General features: G+C 36.0%; 1 protein-coding gene across 1 annotated transcript in view; it reads right to left on the bottom strand.

Moving 5' to 3' along the window:
* The window catches only part of LOC129000303 (zinc finger protein 585A-like), a 67,944-nt gene extending 52,468 nt beyond the window's left edge, over positions 1–15,476 (bottom strand). The window contains exons 1-4 of the mRNA XM_054427265.1: positions 15,334–15,476; positions 14,652–14,725; positions 12,794–12,957; positions 11,178–11,252 (exon numbers count right to left, since the gene is read on the bottom strand). The gene's annotated coding sequence lies outside the window, so the exon portion shown is untranslated. The remainder of the gene's footprint in view (positions 1–11,177; positions 11,253–12,793; positions 12,958–14,651; positions 14,726–15,333) is intronic.
* Positions 15,477–17,656: the final 2,180 nt, after the last annotated feature.

Here is a 17,656-nt window from a genome sequence, read left to right as displayed (position 1 = left end):
CAACACGCGAAAAAAAGAATTAAATCATACCCACCCACCATAGACTTGAATTTTACACAAAGAAGCAGGTTATTTCAGAAAATTGCCAAAAGAATTAAAGTGTCAAATAAACAGTTCCAAATCTAAACTAAAACTAAAAACTTACTTGGTTTGCAAAGTATTAAATTCCATCGAAGAGTATATGAATAATTAAGCAAATGTTAATTTAAATAGCTAAGTTGACACTATTCGTACTAACATGTACCAAAAAAACTGGCCGATGTTTCGGCCTCTATTGGAATCAAAATATTAGTACTTGTTTTGTACGAATAAAGATATTTTGATTTGATTAAAAGATTAGCAACTAAAGAGGACATTGCTGGTACTAACAAAAAACCCAGGTATAAGTCTATGAAAAACTAAAATAAATTTTAAATACAGCATGTTTACAAAAGAATGCCGAGATTAAATTTTTTTTTTAAGAGGTTGGTGGGCATTTGATTGTCCACATAGTCTACAGATCTGTGCGTGGAACGTATCCAGCAAAGCAAGGGGTGAGCCGATACAGTACAAAGGTGAAATGTACTGATAACATTTTTTCGGCAGTGACCAGGATCCGAACCCACGACATCGCTGCCTTGGGCCCGGTTTCCGTGACGCTACCAACTGAGCCACCTAATTGTAATTGCTTGAGTACTATTCAAGGTAACTAAACATTTTATAAGTAAAATTGAAGTTAAAATAACTAAGTTTTGTTCCCCATGTAGCAAGGGAGAAAACGTTGACCTTGGCATGCAAAACAGGCTGTCATTGCGACTAACACGCCTGATTCCAGTCGCCAGTACGATGTTTACGGCACATCATAAGGCACAGAGTGTAATCTATGGTTCGCAGAGCTTAAACTGATTGCTAAATTGAACCAAATTTAAATCTACTTGATGATAAATACTTTTGTCGCTGGTTTAATGAGTTTCGTGGCACCGTAGTGATTTGAAAAGACATGGTCACCTGGTCTGCTAAAAACAAGTGATGACAAAGTCAAAGAAATCTGACAATTCTGCATCAGAAGCCCAAAAAATCGATTGCCCAACGAAGTATTCAGTTGAACATAGCTAAATCGACACTTCATGATGTTATATGTAAAAGATTGAGTCTTTGTGACTACAAAATTCAGTTAAGACATCAGATAAACCCATCGATCGCCCTAAGTGTACTAACTTTGCCAGTTTTACGTTGATATGAGATTGATGAAAATCTTAATTTTATTTAATTATTGTTCCAAATTTTAACAAAGAATAAGAAAAAACTTCGCTTTTTCCCTTCAATTTGATGTTTAAATTGTTCAATTGTCTTTAATAGTCCCCGAGCAACAGCCGTTTAAAATCCCGGCATTTTTTTGTAAACATCCTATTGTATTGTAAAAACTACAAACCTATAAATAAAGCAAATTAGTATATTATTTTATAACCTTAAAATCATGCCATAATTTGACCAGTAGTGTTTTGATTTACTTGTATAAACAGTTCAAGTCTAGTGTTGTCTGAAAGCAAAATCATATCTTTTCTAAATCAAATCATAGCTTAAAATTAAGTTTACAAGCTTAAAAACATAGGACACGTTGTAATCAATTGCAATACTAATGTAACTAGTCACTAACTAGACATGACTGATCACTAAATGTAGGAACGTTAATGATTCATAGGACAAGTGAAACCCTAGCAGACAATATGCCACATTTATAGTTTCTACACACTTTTTTTTCCAAAAATCAATATTGGGGCTAAGAATTAATTAAGATGTGGGTGACTTAAACTTAAAATTCTGGATTAAATTGTTGGTACTATGCAGTCACACAATAATATTAACTGTATAATAAACTAAGACAAATCCACCTATCCAAGCCCCACTAGAAAAACAAGCCATGACGCAGCACGGGCAGCGCAACACTACGTCACAGTGCCATTAAAATCTTACAAACAGCCAGCTTGCTTATTTACCTAAAACATTAAGGAATGGCAATGGCAATGAATTTATCAATGAGAATCTATCCACTAGTGTGACGTCATGGATCCTGCAGCATGGCCTGTTTTTCTAGTGGGGCCTTGGTCAGGAGCAGACTTTTAACTTGTTTTTGTTATTGTTTTCTAGTTTTTGACTCATGAATAAGTTCAGTTCTATTTTATTAACCCAATTTACCTAACAATTTATGCATTTACTTCCAACATAAAACTGACGAGGATGATTTTATGGAAAGAGTGCAAGTAGTATTCAATTCCACAGTCAAATCCTTATATATAATATGTGAAGGCAATTTCTACGAAACACTACTCCTACGTTAATAATGGAGTGGACGGATTTTTACAAACGACGTGTCAAAAAAAAGTATTTTTTGTGTAGACGCCCCCTTTCACCAATTCCTGTAATAAAAACCCTCGGGCTTTGCCCCACAGGCCATCAAAGTTGGAGTTTCTCCCATAAGATTAACATGGGGGAATCTAAATATTTAATTGGAAACTTTGTCCCCACTAATTTGAGAGAACGGCTGGGCGTAGAAACTTTGTAGGGGTGTCCAAAGAAAGGTCTTGGTCTATAGATGAGTTATCAAAAGAAAAACTAAGCAAAATCCATTAGGACTCTGCCCCAGAAGCCTTTAAAGATCCCTCCACAGAGTTGTTTACATTTTGGTCATGTGGATAATACTTTTTAATGAAACAGCTGTTCTTTTTTAAATTGTATTTCGAACAACACACATTTATTGGGAGTTACTGAATTCTACCAAATAAGTATTTGCAATGTTATTTTCAGATTTTAAAATTTATTTTCTTCTTTATCATGTCATGTTTTGCAAGATAACGCTCCATTACGAAATCAGTGGAAAATTCATTTATCACAGCAATTCTTAAATTATTTCTTATTGAACTACTGTATCTTATATATATATATATATATTAGGGGTTGGTGTCTGACTTTTTCACCACTTTTGCCTACATTTTATCATATTATTCTACACATCAAATATTTATGTAGAAATATCTGCACTTATCGTGTCTAATAAAATCAAAACATAGAAACTTTGCCTAAAATGGTACTCATCTTGACAAATTATTTGCAATTACATCCTTCATAATGGGTATAAATTTAGATTCTATTAGAGCTAATTTATTTAAGAAATAGTACACAGATGTCAATACTGCACTTTAATTTACTAGAACATTAAGTTCAGTTTTCACCACTTCAGCAAAGAAAAATCTAATTTCATTTTCCGATAATGGGAGCAATGAAAAGGTGCCAATTACAAATTCAAACTATTTAAGCTATTCTTGTGGTGGTAACCATTTTAGGAAACAATGTAGATTTAGAAATTCAATATGTAATAATTGTGATACAAAAGGTCACTTGGCAAAAGTTTGCAAAATTAAAAGTAGAACAGATTTTCAAAACAAAAAATTTGTGGATATGAAAATGGAACGTACGACCGACAAGTAAATTTCACTGAAAATGAAAAAGGTAGAGATTCTAGAACCTTTATTGACTCTAACATACTTGATTGATCACCTAAGTTCACAAATGAAGCAATTTTTTTCTCTTGGTATTCAGTGGCATACTGAGAAAGTATTTTCGACAATTTGGGTTTCTATCTGTATCAATGATACTTTAATTAATATGCAAATAGGGATTTTCAAAGCCGTTTGGTGACTTTCTAAAGCCATTTTTAACACCTAAAACCATGCCCAATTTTCTATAAACTCCCATTTCACCTATTGTTTGTCATGAAAAAATAGACATTTTAAAAATTAAACTATGACGATTGCATTAATGAATTTAAAAACACACTGACTACAGCCATATCCTCCTAAAAGCCGTTGGGTGACTTTCTACAGGCAGTTTTAACGTCTAGAACTGTATACAAAACCTCGCATTTCCCCCTTTATTTGTCATGAAAAAGTATAAATTTTTAAAACTAACTATGACGGTTGTATTCATAAATCTCAAAACATATTGTTGGCTACGGCCGTATCCTCACAAAATCTGTTTGCTGACTTTCTAAAGCCATTATTAATGTCTATATCTGTGTCCAACTGCCCAAAAACTCCCGTTTCACCTGTTATTTGTCTTTGTCATGAGCAAGTAGACATTTAAAAAATCAAACTATGACGAACTTGCAATCATGAATTTCAAAACATAGGCCTACTGTAGACTACGAAGCCATATCTCCTAAAAGCCGTATGGTGACTTTATAAAGCCATTTCTAACGGCTAGAACTGTGCCCAATTGTCCTAAAACCTTCCATTTCACCTGTTATATGCCATGCAAGCAAGTGGACACGTTTTTTTACCTTATGTTTTTTTTCCATTTCATAGATCTGTCACAATATGTATAGTATCGAATACAATGATGTTTGAACACTAATATTTAAACCCAATCTAACATTTTTACAAGCAGGTTTTTTATATACCTAAACAATTTGTTTTTGACCTGCTCGCTTCATTTGTCAAAAAACAGTTCAACGTACTTCCAAAAAGCATCAACTAACCTAAAAGAACTATAACCGATACTACCGACAGATACAACACACGAGGAGAAAAATGTACACCTAATTGTAGTATCAACCACTGCCGACTGATGCCCTGACGGACTGAAAGTCTGAAACGAAACGCGAGAAGACATTCAAAACAAGCGTCTAGGCATCCAGTGCAACTCGAGGATCGTGGATCGGAACACCCCCCAGCACCGCATCATGTCGTACACTTCCGAATCATACAGCGAAGCGAGCATCTTGCTTGCTGGCAGCGATCGAACGGATGAACTGGTGAACTTGCTTCCTGTATGATTTTTAAAATTCCTTTTAAAATTTGGGATGGAGGACAAAACTGACTTTTCAAATATTGGGGGGGACGCGTCCCCCATGCCCCCTATGGCAGCGACGCCCGTGCCATCAAAGGACTTTACAGATACAAGCGACTTTGAATGGAATCCCATCTGCTCCAGCTATATTTTCTAAAGTTATGTACAACATGTTGAATGGGATGCCAGGTGTAGCAAGCTATCTAGATGATATAATTGTTACAGGACACTATGATGAAGAACACTACAAAAATCTAGAGAATACTTTCAATAAAATAAAAGAGTTTGGATTCCAATTGAACAATGATAAATGCAAGTTTATGCAAGACACAGTGACTTATCTTGGATTTGTCATAACTAAAAATGGCATACAAGTTTCAGATTCTAAAGTTCAAGGCATTGTAGATATGCCACAGCCATCATATGTCAAAGAATTTTTAGGGATGATACATACTACTCCAAATTCATACTAGAATTTTCAAAAGTTTGTTATCCTTTAAATCAACTTCAGAATAAAGGAGTAGATTGGTTGTGGACTGACCAATGTAAACACAGTTTCAACAAATTAACAGACTTGTTAATGAATGCACCTATACTAACACATTACAATCCAGAGTTACCCATCATTCTTGCTGCAGATGCATCAGCTATAGTGCTGCAATTTTTCATAGATTTCTTGACAACTCTTAAAAGCCTATTGCATATGCTTCAAGACTTCCACTGAAGCGAACTATTCTCAAATAGAAAGAGAAAGGCTTCCATCATTTTTGCGATAAAGAAGTTTCGCCCATATCTACTGGGGAAACACTTCATTTTACAGACCCTTGCTTACAATATTTGGATACAGTAGAATCCCTCTTATCCGGACTCCTCGGGACCGAGGCCAGTTTTTCTGGTTAAACAGACGCAGGGGTGCCCAGAGGGGGGGTACTGTGGCGCGTTTGCGCCACAGGAATTTTTGGGGGGGCTTTTTTAAAGGGGATTTTGGGGGGGATATTTTTTTGCTAGCTGTCATAATTAATAAATAATTTTGTATAAGCAGCCCGAAAAATTTTTTCTAAATACGGTAGTTCACTATCAACACCAAGAACATTTTGCCATTAGTAATTAAGATTGCTTCTAAGAATGGTAAAAACGCATCTTGTTAGACAATCCTTAACATGTACGGAAGGGTCAAATTTTACTTGCTACATATGTTTTAGCGGTTGTTTAACTCAACGATCGTCAGGTTTACAAAAATATCCACTTCTGGAGGTGTAGTCAGAGTAAGTTACGATAATTTAACGCAAAATGATTACAGAAAGGAGATAGGCCATCAATTCACGCGTGTACATTGCCTTCGGCAAAACTGAAAGTAAACTGAATCAGGTTAAGGTTATGATGGACCGACGTGGCGACGTGGTCTCTGGATTGTCGTCTGCGTTTTCAACAGCTGATATTGGACTATTGTAGTGAAAGTGACTGAGAAGAAAGTTGAAAAGATAATTGGATTCATATTTAATCAAATGTTTTCATTAAACATTTGTGTGCTGTCCCTAGTATTATGTATTTAGATATTTCAAACTCTTCCAAAGTAATTAATAAATTTCCTTTCACGCAGTAATGTAGAATTTTGAGACCATCATTTACATCCAGCATATATAAATTGGTTATTATTGTCAATAATTTTGAGTGGAATACTCAATTATGAATCCCTTTATATTTTCAACACTCTCCTGCTCCTCCGTCACTACACTACAATTAGTCCAATATAAGCTGTAGATAACGTGATCGTTGTAGATAGCACAGACGACAATCCAGAGACCACGTCGGTCCGCCATAATCCATAACCTGATTCACTTTACTTCCAGTTCTGCCCGCGGCAATGCACCCCCTTGAATTGATATGCCTATCTGTTATCGTTTCGTGTTTTTGTTTAATGTTTGTAACATATTCTGAAGAAACCTCCAAAAGTGGATCCTTTTGTAAGCCTGAAGATGGTGGAGTTAAAGAACCGCCAAAACATTATCACTATTAGTCATAAAACGCAAACCTGGGGCTATCAAAATGAATTATAAGATTACTATACCTCGTCACAAAACCTTTTGTGGTATTGTGGGTATTTTGCCCGGCGATTATTGTAGAAGGCAGCCTGGGAGTGGCAAACAACGCCTCGTAAGTCTGCCCTATTTAGTGACCTAATTTTGAAACAAGATACTTTTTACTATTCGTGCAATTAAAGTTATTTGAATTCTTAAGCCCAATAATAATTTACACCACCTAAATACATTGTACAGTTACAGTACTGTGTTGGAGTAGAGTAATTCACTGAGTATATTGTTGAACGTTTTGGACGTTGCCCTTAATACTGAGCTCGTGTTGGCTGATAATACAGATTCTAATAATTGTAAATTGAAAAACTTATAATTCGTCCATTAATTAGATATAACTTTGTATTGTTAAATGACTTTTCCTAATAAAAATTTAATTTTAATTATCAGCAAGTTTTATTTTCTTTACCTCAAGTTTACTAAATACTCGTTTTATGTGGTAAAGGGGAAATCGCCAGGTAAATTGGAGGGGGGAGGGTAGGTTGAAATACAGAGCAGCATAAATGGGGGGGGGATTGCGCCACTGGGTTTGGGGGGGATGGGCACCTCTGAACAGACGTCCCCAAAATCTCGTTTAAACAGACGGTTTAAATGCATACTCTATACAGTATTTGACTTAAAATTAGGAGAGCTTTGTATTTAGACACGTAATCACTGGTCTCAAATCTTTCCCACAAGAACGCACTATCTTTTAATTTTCATATTGAAACATGTGTTGCTGCTGCAAGTAAAATGATGGGGTTTATAGTTAGACAAAGTACAAATTTTAGAAACATTGAAACATTAATTATGCTTTATCATTCGCTGGTCAGATCAAGATTAGAAACCTGTTCCATAATTTGGAATCCATATCATTTACAGTTTAAAGATGCTTTAGAGAAAGTCCAGAAAAAGTTTTTAAGATTCTTATTTTACAAATGTTTTAATATTTATACGTACAAAGTTCCATATACCATGACTTGTTACAACTGTTTGGGCTGCAGAGTCTAGATCTGAGGAGAACGATCATAGGTCAGGTGTTCCTGTAAAAACTGGCGCGTGGAGAGCTGGACGACGCTGCTAGCCTGGCCGGCCTGTCTTATCGCGTACCCTGCTTCAATAGTAGGAACAAACATCTCTTCTCGTTGCCCTACAGCCGCACCACTGCCCATGCCTCCTCCCCCCTCTATCGATTATTGAAAGACTACAATTTCGTAATAAAAAAGTGCAGTAGTATTAATATTTTCTCTGACAACATAAACAATTTCAAATTAAAATTAAAAACAGTATTAATCAATCAGTAAATGTTAATCTATAAATTTTTTTTGTTGTTTTATTTATTTTTACTACTCATTTATATAATTTATCATTGTTAATCTTTTTAAATATATATACATTGTTGTTATAGTTATTGATAATTTTGTTTTTATGTTATTATTAAATGCATAGCATGAAAGTGTAAGTAAAAGTGAAGTGAAAAGACAAGAAGAAACCCACTGAAGCAATAATATTATAAGTGCATGAACTGCTCCAATGTAAATGGTGTTTAAACTGTATTGAAGCATGTAAATAAAATAAAATAAAACTATACATATGGCATTGAATAGGTACATATCTACAAAATATTTTGGTAAAGTCGATGGTTTGCATAGACTATATAGTGGTTTAAATTACCTTGTTACTATAAAAAACAATCATAATTAGTATGTGAGACTACAGCTGTTTCATGCTTCAAAGGAGCACTTCATCAGGTCGGAAGAATGTCAAGTAGTCATCATTGGGTATTCCTCGTAGTGGAGTTTGTCAAATGTTTAATAATAAATAGGTAACAAAACACATAAAACACGGAAACACGAAATATTTAGTATTGGTCGACCAGACGACGGTAACAACACACGTGATACGTCGCCGGCTGAGGGTGAGTCGCGACTGTCACGTGCTAGGGGTAGGCGTAGGCGTCAATGCTGACAGCACGTGACAGTCGCGACTCACCCTCAGCCGGCGACGTATCACGTGCTGTCAGCATTGACGCCTACCCCTACTCCAGTGTTATCCTTATCTCGTTCCTTTGTTTTCTGTTTATTATAATATATATGAATGGTGGTGTTGTAGATGATGTTTGATTCGAATGATAATTATTCCTTTATTATATTCTGTGATTGTTCTTTTGACGCCTTGTAGATTTCAAACTCCTCAACTGTATCCATGTATCGTCCTTTATTGCAGGGGTGTACTAACTCTAAATTATTGTCAATATTAGTGTAATTATGGGTGAAGGAAATTAAGTGGTTTGCGTATGCTGATTTAGAATTTTCTTTGGCATATGTTCCTTGAACATGGTGGAAAAAGATCTAGAAGTTCGACCTATGTAAAAATTGGGACAATCGTCACATTTTAGTTTGTAAATTCCTGTTTTGTCCATTTTATTAGTTCTAGGTAGGTGTCTTTCATTGACGATGGTAGACAGTTTATTGTTTGTTTTCAAATACACAACCACATAATTTTTAGATAATTCTTTAGTAAAATTATCATTTGAATCAAACATAATCTACAACACCGCCATTCATATATACAATAAACTGAAAACAAAGGATTGAGATAAGGATAACACTGGAGTAGGGTCAACACTGACGGCAGGTGACAGTTGTGACAAACCCTCAGCCGGCGCCGTACCACGTGTGTTTTTACTGTCATCTGGTCGACCAATACTAAATTAAATTCCATGTTGATGGCCCCTGGATTACTATGAATGACTATAATATTGTGGTATAGTTACCTTTTGTCCTGGCTCAAAAATGTTACGCGCTCAAAATATTGTCAAATTATAATAGCAATTATATTGATCTGCTGTTGCTACGAGGTTCGTTTATATATGAAAATAAAAGTTCAGAATCTCCTCTTTCTAACGGTAACAAAATTATTACGCTTCTGGATCATTTTCATTGCATAATAAGCGTTTGAAGAAAAAATGTCTGAAACGCCATTAAACGGCGTTTGGGCACCGAGAGTACACATCAGACACCGTCTAAACGGCGCAAGGCAGTCCTAGGGTTAAACTAATTTACCTAACAATTTATGTATTTACTTTGAACATAAAAGTTTTGAATCGTAGTCAAGCGGACTTATTGGAAGTATTATTGGAAGTGAGAACTTTATTAGCGTACTATGATTTGGCAATTTGAAAATCACCTGATTACACTTTTCATTTGTTAAAACAATATAACAATAAAATCAGTCCCAATTTACCTCAAGTGTACATGCCGAAGCCGAACGCCCAATATTTGGTTGTTAATCCTTGCCTTTTATGAATTCTGTAGCAATTTTGTCATTTTCTTCTTATTTGTGGTCTACAACGCCTTGCACCGCCGCCCAAAAAAAAGACCAATAAGTTAACACAGTTAACATTTAATGTAGCTACCGGTACCTAATTTATTTTTGTTTCAGGTAACTTATGTTATTCTTATTAATGATTTATATTTTACCGATTAGGAATTACACAATAAAATGGTGCTGTTCTAGAATAACCTAACCGAACAAAACCTCTAGAATGTTAGCGAACTCCTTTTGAAGTAAGAAAATAAATAAGAACTTCATGTAATTTGTCCGACAATCCATCTATATCTTCATAATGTGACGAAATTCCCTTGTCAACGATAATTTTGTAATCAATCAACGATGTTATTCTTCTCATCATTTATGTTACTCTCTTCACTTAATCTGAACTTAGCGACTAGCAGCACAATATTGGTTTTGGTATTCTAGTTGTAGTAACGTCTTAAGGCCTACTCAGCATTGCCGATGGCAGATTTAGAGTTAGTTAGTAAACTGGTCATCCATCCTACCTTGTTTATTCAAACGTTTTATATTTGAACGGCGATATCTTCAGTATTCTTCTGCGGCAAAAAATAATGGTTTGGATTCAGGAGTTAAAAACTATAAAGATTAAAAATTTAAAAATTTTTGAGAAGCACCTATAGGCACCAATAAATACCCTTAATCCTTAATAACTTGCATCTTTTGGATGATAACGATTTTCCGCATACGTAGTTCGCTTATAAGATCGCCCTCCTATATGAATGTCCAATGAAAATGTATGTTCCTTCATTTTGCTTTCAGATGCAAAACAGTTTCTGTGAATAGTGCACTTGAGTAGACTTCCCTGAGTGAGTCCGTGTTATCCAAGGAATATACCAACCTTCCGGTTGTAAAAATATAAAAAACATTCCAGGGGAAACTTAACATAAATCAACATCTCAGCTCTTTATACCCTAACCTTCAGCTTACCTCATCCAAACTAAAGACTTGATACGGCTCACGATTCTGCAAAAAGCGTGTGACTATCTTCCTCAAATGCTCTTTCTGTAATCAAACAGTTTTAAAATTTAAGAAAAATATGGTTGGATTGGAATAGAAAGTATAGTTTTATTGATAACTTTATATCCTAAGTTAGTTCAGCCGGAATTAAACTAGGGCATATTTGCCTACTGTTGTTGTCAGGGTACCTTGACAGTAAATGCTTAATTAATAATAGGCTAAGGCTACACAGTAAAACCTCACTAACTCGACAGTCCTTGTAACTCGTCGGTCAACAGCTGACAGGGCAAACGTCTAGTTAGCTTTGTCTTGTGAGTTTGACATTTCAAGTTTTAATTTTTGAACAATTTATTTGACATTTCTTAAAAGATTGTTTAACTTGTACTGAATCTACATAAGTTACTGTATAACTTATATAGATTGAAGCAGACCACCCCTACAAATACTTTTACTCCTTAACAGGTATAAGTTTTTACCTAGAAACGCAAAATAAAATTATTCCCCCAAAATCACATACGAAGAGTTCATTTCTAATACTTGGAACATGATCCAAGCACAGGGTGTTCCAGAAATGAAGGTCACGGTTTTGAAGTTTCCTTAAATGCCAACCTATATCTCAGTGTATATATTTAGAAAGGTCTTGCTTAGAGAAATACTTTGGTGAAACCAACTCAATTATCTCAATTAGTCAATTCATTTCAAAATGGCAAACATTTTTGGGAATTTTTCACTAACTGAAGTAGTAATACCGTACCCTGTATTTTCAAAACCGCTAAAAAGATTTTTCCGTTCTAATTGAAAATTTTTAATCCTGGTAAGCACAGCTTTGTACAATGATGTGTCACATTTTCAGAATCATTTTTTACCAAAACTTTATATTATGCTAGAGATCAAATCAAAAGCAGTGGTCATCGATGAAATTTCAATTGAAATTATAAAAACTGTCAGTCCTTGTGTGATAAAATCAATTACCCATCTGATAAATATATCTATCACTAGACAATGGACAATTTCTTAAGTCCTGGAAAATGAGTATTATCCGGCCATTACCCAAACTTACAGCTGCAAGAAAAGTAAGGCCTAAGGCCAATCTCAATATTACCAGCCACGTCAAAGATATTAGAGAAGATAGCTATTCGTCAATAAGTGAGCACAGCTACATAAACTCACAAAACATATTACCCAAACTTCAGTGTAGATTTAGACCTAACCACAGCACAAGTAGAGCCCTGACGAACTTATTTAGTGATATGATTCGAGCCAAAGACAAGGGTATAGATCTCTAGTGATGCTGGACTATTCAAAGGCCTTTGATTCAATGAACCATCAGTTATAATGTACCAAATTCTTTTAAGTTAGCTTTTTATCAAAGAAACAAAACAAAATTAATGTAAACAAAGTCATATGATAAGGAAACAGTTGGTTGAACACAGCAACTGACAAGTGTACTCAGGTAGATACGGCGCCACGCGACTTTGTGCATTCTCTCAGCGCCCGAGCGGAGTGAGTGTTGTGCTTAACGGGTAATCTTTGGCTTTGTGTGACAAGTCAAAGACTCTTGGTGTTGTCATTGACAGCAGACTCACCATCTCTGACATTGTTACACATGCTTCGCAGCGCGCGTTAGGAAGGCTGAGAGGGCTGTACAGGTTCAGAAGTCTGCTGCCAGAATCTGCGAAGCTGTGCCTCATGCAGTCACTAGTCCTGTTGGTGTTTAGATATTGTCTCCCTGCTTATTGAAACAGCATATCTGTAAAATATATGAACCGAATATAAAAACTGCAAAATTCTGCTATTCGCTTCATTTTTTGCCTCAACAAATTTGAACATATCTCTCAATTCAGAACTGTAGCAGGTATGACATTAGTAGATACTGCTTGCAGGATCATGACGTGCTGCATGGTGCACAAGGCTCTTGTCCTACAGGAGCCACAGCACCTTCTTGAGAGGCTCTCATTCTGAGAGGAGGTCTCTCAGCGCAGTACCCGCCATGGAAGTCTCCAGCTTCACTTTCCAAGATTGAGGCTTGAGTTTGGAAGGAGAAGCTTCTTATACTTCGGCCCAAAGCTGTACAACCACCTCCCCTCTGGCCTCAAAAAATATGCTTTGTCATCCTTTGGAGTAACCTAAAGATAAAAGAATTGTTCACTTTTGGTTGATTATTGTTATTTAACACGTTCACTGTGGGCGTATCCGATCGGATACGGGCCGAGCGGTTTATGGGGTAAAAATAGGTTTTTCCAATTTTTCACCTCAAAAACATAAAATTTATCAATTTCTTTCCAAAGAAGCAGGTTGATGGATTGGATACTGACTGCTTCAGTAAAAAATTACGGGAATCGATAGTTAGGTGTAACAGTAGGTACCTCGGTACCTCACTACTGGAGGTACCCACTGTTTCTTTGGGTGACGTAAGTTAGCTCATGAATAAGACTCAGCACTTGCTCAAAAACCCCTTTAATATTAGGTACTCAAAACAATACAAAGAACACAAAGAAAAGTAACAATCAAAAAGGTAGAGTAAGTTAAATAGGCCTACTCGGAACTGTATAAATCATCAAACTAGAAACCAAAACCCCAATTTAGAAAAGACTCTTTAAACCCCAATTTTTAAAACCTTTTAACAAGTTGACTGCTTGTGCCAAAAAAGTCGGCGTCACTAGCACTTCCAGGTGCGGCCGACCACCTAAAATACATTGAGTCAGTATGAACTCAGCCATTGCCGGGGAACATTATAGCCGAATCGTTGCCAGCCTGTAACTTAGAATGTGAGAGCTTTATTTTGGTGTAGGTTGGTACTAAAGTTCCTGTTAAATCCCGTATGGCAATGCTTTTGTCCCAGTTTCGGAGATTTTCTCTCTTCCACCCACATTAAAGACACTGGCTACGGATCCAGGCAGTGCTGCTACCTTTGGGTGTTTTAGTGAACTATGTCTACTCTCGGGGTAACACAGCACAATCACCGCTGGTTTTTTGAGATTTGTCAATTTTAAAAAGCCTATTTGAATGCCAATTGCGTCAGCTGATTCGGTTGTGCGCCGGAGCTTCGCCGGCCGTTGGCAAGCGTCCGTTTTAGGTTGTCAGCACTCAACGTGTTAACATTGTTACAGTAGGCCTACCTGTTCTCCGGTGCACTACACACAAAACTGACCCCCAGATAAAAAAAAGTGCACTTGCCTACTTAAAGCAACAGCCTTCAGTAGGTCACCGAACTTCCTGTTCACAATACTTGACCCCTTTCATTACATAGGCCTTCCCTACCCTACTGTGGTGTCAGCTCGATATAGGTGGAACTGGGAGGAATGTCCAATCAAAGATATTTAAACTTATAGGCCAGAATTCTAACGTTAGAACCCTGTCTAAGTAAATCGTTTCACTCACACCAACCTTAAATGATACAGTAGGCCTAAGTACCTAAGGTATGTAAGGTAGAATAGTACTCACTCTTCATTAAGTATTCTGACCATTCAAAGTTGTTGACACCTTCAGTCCTTCACTTCACTCACTGGTAAGTAGGCCTATGTCAAAATGGGAAAGTTTTAAGTTGAGTAGGCTAAGTTAAGACGGAATTGTAGCTGTGATGGATGCTGTGAGTGATAGGCCTAGGCCTAGTAAAATGCGAACATGTAGAAACAATCAAAAATTGTATACAATTCTCTCATCGATCGTGTTTTACTATTAAACTCATTAGGTAGCCTACAACCACATACAACTCATTACCAGTACGGTACTTTAAAAGTTTTGAAAACTAAACATTGTCCTCAAGAATGGGCTGCCATGATGGTTAGATGGTTTACATTAAAACAACAGCGAAAATAAATGTAAACAAAAAAAGTCATCATAATCAAAATAATATAGAGCCTAGGCTACTTAAGTTATTATTACCATGTGTAGGCCTATGCGCGAGCCAAGCCTGTAGGGCAGTACAATTTACAAAGAAAATACAATTCAGTACAAAAAGGAAAATTACCATTAAGTTTAGATTACACAATAAGTATAACTAGATTTTGGGGGGAAAAGTTCAGATAAAAAAATGTAAGTTAAAGGGAAAAAGTAGAAAATTGTCGTTTTGTTTACGTTTGAGGTTATGGTAAGTGTTTTCACAACTTTCTTAAACTAAACTTACTATTTATATACTTTTTTAGTTGTGATGCAGCAATAATTTATTTTCACGCTTTGACTTGATCAAATCATTGCAAGTGCAAGCTATACAAATATATCGAAAGAAACTAATTATAGAAAAAATCCAAAAAATCACAACAGACAAACACAAAACACAAAACAGACTTCGAAATTTTTTTACTAATGCAGTGTTGCCACTTGCCAGTTGCCAGATTGACCGGCGTAAAGGTCGATTCACACACATCAGTTACGGAACGTCACAGTCCAGTCACTTCAGGCACGTCACAGTTAACAAAAATATTCTTTTATGGATTTTCTATTGCGCTATCTACACTTATCCGTTGCAGTCCCGTCAGTCGCTCTACCGGCATCCGTCAGATAATTTCAGATTTCTTTCCACCGATACTTTTGGATTGTTCGGACGACTGACGGACCGGTTTAAGGTTAGAAAATAGTGTTATTGTTGTTTAAATGGTTGTGTTTATATTTTGAGTACTGTTTGTAACAATCAACAAGATGGACAATGAAAACTTGATAGAATATAGGTTTATAATTTAAAACTTTTGACTGTAAATTACTGTGAATTTTAGAGACGGAAGACTGACTGAAACAAACTGACGGACTATTGACTGAGAAATTGCGGATGCAACTGAGACTGAACTGTTACTGGACTGTAACGGAACTGTGACTGAACTGATATGTGTGAATCGACCTTTAGTTAACCATCGTACAAACAAGCAGTTCCAAACTATCGTATTTGGGGCGAAATTATCGTAGGCCTACACACATTTGTTGTATTATCATTAAAACAAGCAAGTCGATGATAAAATTACCTAAATTTAACTCTATTTGTCTCTGCCGCCCACCCATTGCCCACCGCTTTTTGCTCTACTAGTCTGCCATGCCACTGAGCTATAAAATATATTATATAAATTCTACCGTTGTACCGGAGCTCAGAAAACATTCGGTACTAATTACCACCGGAGGCAGCACTATCACACACACACGGAATCTGCACCTTTGCTAGAGAAAAAGTTGAAACGCTGTAAAATTTTGTTATTTTGGTTCTCAACTAGAAAAATCTACCAGCTCATTCGCTCGGTGCTTTATTTCATTCACCTACTGCCGTACGCTGAATTTTTATTCCAGGATTAGTTTTGCAAACAGTGTTAGTTGTTATTTTGTTATTTGGATATTTATGGATAGTCCAGTCAATAAAGGGATTGTAGAGGACATGGAGAGGGGGAAATTTTTTTTCTGCGGGAATGTGTTCGGGGTAGTTAGAAGATAAAAATACCAAAAGTCCCCACCCCTGGCCCTGCTGCTTCAGCGGTGGGAGGGGGGGAAAGACCCCATTTTTTAGTTTTTTACTTCTACACTGAAAACCGTTCATCGTACGGAAAAAATGTAAATTATAAAAAGAAAGATGATGAAATTCTCTACAAGAATGGTCATATTCATTTCTTCCGTATATGCATTGGTTTAAAAGATATTCTCAATTTAATATAAAAATTCTTAAATAAATTAATTTTTCACACGTTTTTTATCAAATAAGTTTGTATAATCCATTAGCCTGTTGTTGTTTCACATCAATCAGGATAGAAAACAGGTTTTCGAACACTAACCTATATAATATAATATATCAATCGTATATATTGTGTTAAAAATAGTTTATATAAATTTAAATAAGTCATGTATATTTTGTCAAGGAAACAAGTAATTTTGGCATAATTATTACACTAAAAATTAAAAAGATTATGTTTGTAGCTATATTTGTCCAGGTTTATTCATAACAAATACCGAAACCAATATTATTGTTCATGGTCTGGCTCACTTGGAACGAGAGGGTCCGACTTCTGTCCCAAAAACTGGTGCCATCTGGAACTGAAAACCACCATCTAGGACATCTCCATCATTCAATTCTTGTTTATTAGACTCAATATTGGCTATCGAAGTGAGAATTCGGTGTAGGCCTGTATATTCTTTCTGTGGATTTGTATAAGTTAAAAAAGTTATCAAGATTTAAAGGATTGTTAACGATTCTCACGCATAAGGTTATTTGGCAAAGGGGATCTTGAGTGCGATATGTGATGGATAAGTGAGGTACGTGGATACCTATTACCTTGTAAGGTAATGCATTGTTGTTTTTGACGGATATAGCAGAAAACAACACAAAGATGGCAGACCAAGAAAGACGCTACAGATTGAAAAAAGTCAGTAGTAGCTCAGAGTAATAAAACAAAAGTAGTAGTGGTGGTCCCAGGATTTAATTTCCGGGGGGGCCTCCGGTGGTTTAAGTATTTTGCAAATGTACTAAAGATTATAAC

This window comes from Macrosteles quadrilineatus, unplaced genomic scaffold (genome assembly GCF_028750875.1).
Source record: "Macrosteles quadrilineatus isolate MER2022 unplaced genomic scaffold, UCM_ALF_1.0 Scaffold_8__2_contigs__length_117827958, whole genome shotgun sequence".
Classification (NCBI taxonomy): domain Eukaryota; kingdom Metazoa; phylum Arthropoda; class Insecta; order Hemiptera; family Cicadellidae; genus Macrosteles; species Macrosteles quadrilineatus.
Note: the sequence above shows the minus strand (reverse complement) of the source record. Positions and strands in the feature narration are given on the sequence as shown.